This window comes from Halyomorpha halys, unplaced genomic scaffold (genome assembly GCF_000696795.3).
Source record: "Halyomorpha halys isolate HHAL.00 unplaced genomic scaffold, Hhal_1.1 Scaffold1876.1, whole genome shotgun sequence".
Lineage (NCBI taxonomy): Eukaryota > Metazoa > Arthropoda > Insecta > Hemiptera > Pentatomidae > Halyomorpha > Halyomorpha halys.
The window spans coordinates 330,510-332,824 of NW_027107215.1; the positions used below are offsets into that span (position 1 = coordinate 330,510).

Consider the following 2,315-nt stretch of genomic DNA (forward strand, 5'->3'; position numbering starts at 1 on the left):
TATTTTTGTTTCTCCTTTGACCGCAACCCTGACCATCTTCCTATACAAAAATTTAAGTAGATTATATCAAACTGGTGTGGAAGAGTGGATAGTCTGATAATGTAATTTCAAAAGGTGAAGAGATTTGTGGATGTCATTTTATGGAAACCGTGTTGTTTTTATTATTATGTAACGTCTTGTATAAGGTGATCGTGCTGTTTTGTTTTTTATATAGAGGATATAAAAAAGTGTTATAAATAATATAAGAAAATACGGAAAATCTTTCTAAAATAGAGATTTTAATAAACATTAGGGAAGCAGAAGTGGAGGTTAAGAATGAATAATTCATTTTCATCAAGTTAATCTATTTTCATTTTCGGTTAATTCTTTCTAGGAGAAAAATGTTGGCCAATGTGAAATCGGTAAGTTAATGAAATAAATGAACGTTATAGTTATAAGATGATAATATAGTTTTAAATCTAAAGTATGAAGTTCCCAACCATACTGATCCAAGGACCATATCCTAAAGTTCTTGAAACAAAGAGATCTTTTTCATTAGAAAAAGTGAAATAATCGAGTCGCATTAGCTTTGTTATATTCAAGTATTAAATGGTGTGGCCTTATTCGCTGTTAGCCAACAAGCTGGAAAACGTTAATGCTTGGTGTACTGGAAAAATTATTGTTTGAAAAAAATCATTAATTTACTTCTTTCATGATCATGAAAGAAGAAATATTCGGATAAGAAGAAAAGAAAACAAAAAATTATACTCGAACAAGAAGAGGAAGAACGTTAGGTAGAGGATTGGACACAATTAAAAAAAGATAAGTTTAAAATTTAATAGAATAAAACTCAATACAAAATATATTTCGTTAAATATTCTCATTTAGAATATTTAAATAAAATAGATCCATTCTGAGTTTCGGAATCTGATTTTATAGATTATTTAATGGCAATTTGGAAATGTTATCCAATGGTAGTTATTTTATGTCTATCTCGTATATCGATTGAGGGGATCTGCAGGAGAGATCACATTTGTTAAATTAAATAAATAATACATTTAAAACGATCGTTTCCCATTTGGAATCGATTGAAATTTATATACAGTAAATAAATAGAGGAATTGACGCTGTTTCTGGATCTTCAATCTGCCTTAGGCCAGTAGATAGCCAGGAACACTAGCAATCGGAAGTGATGTTACCTTCAAGAGTACACCTAAAAAATAAATAAATAAAGAGATTCAATGAAACCAACATAGGTACGGTTAAAATCTAAAAAATCAGTTAGATGCCATACCTTTGTTCATTCTTGTTCCTAAGGATTTCGAAGAAGTTCCAAATATCATCTGAAAGGAGTTTTGGCTCATCGAGTGCAGCGAAGTGACCACCTCTTGGATAAATGTTAAATGACAGCAGGTTAGTGAAGGCGGCTTCTACTGCGATTTTGGGAAAATAGGCGATTTCATTTTTGAACCAGACACAAGCACTTGGTACACTGACTGGGTACCTGTAAAATTGTTTCGCATTTCATTAATGAAATATGTATAAAGTTGGAAAGATTTAAAAAATAAAGCATTAGGTCATTTTATAGCAGATAGCACACCTCAATCCACCTGCCTAAAATAGGCCATGGGTTAGACCGCAGTCCCAAACTGGGTGCCGCTGCATCCTAGGGTACCCCAAGCGTATGCCAGGGGTGCCGCAAGTAAATGCCACTTTCTCAAAATATTTTAAGAAAAAAGGGGGAAAATATATCTCAAAAGTACAGTGCATTTCAGCATTTGTTTTGCACTATTTTTTTTCTTTTTCGTAAATATTCAACCACTTTGAGGTTTTAACCCAACAAGGGTGCCGCGAAATTCTTTCAGTCCAGAGTAAAAAAGAGTAACGGAGTAAAAAACGTTTTTTTTTCTAGTTCAATTGTTGAGCTACCGAGGTCTTGAATCTGAAATTTTAAGTGATGAAAAGATTGTTGATCGTGGATAAAATATATAAGGAGAAGGTTGAGGGTAAGTAAAAACTTATTTATTTGTGCCAACGTTTCGGCCAGAATTTCTAGCCTTCATCAGGGCTGCTTGGAAGAGATGGAGAATCCAAGTCAATGAAATTCTTATGTAGCATCCCAAACAACATGCAGAATCGTAGAGAGAAAAAATGTTTATAATTTTCCCTGAAGACGCCCTACTTCTTCTTTCTAATCTTCGATGTCTAGTCTATTTTATACCGCTCTGGTGGGTTCGCAGTTTGTAATGTCATCACCATTTTTCATCAATAACTAGAAAGAGTTTTCCTCTGCCTCTTTTCGGTTCTCTGTGAAAAACGTTATACGTACGTTAACT

At 33.3% G+C, this 2,315-nt stretch overlaps 1 long non-coding RNA gene across 1 annotated transcript; it reads right to left on the reverse strand.

Annotated features, from left to right (window-relative positions):
- Window positions 1-791: 791 nt before the first annotated feature.
- LOC136795328 (uncharacterized) lies at window positions 792-1,801 on the reverse strand. Its single transcript, XR_010842915.1, has 2 exons — window positions 1,274-1,801; window positions 792-1,192 (listed from the first exon to the last, which is right to left on the reverse strand). It is a non-coding gene; the product is annotated as an uncharacterized lncRNA (long non-coding RNA).
- Window positions 1,802-2,315: the final 514 nt, after the last annotated feature.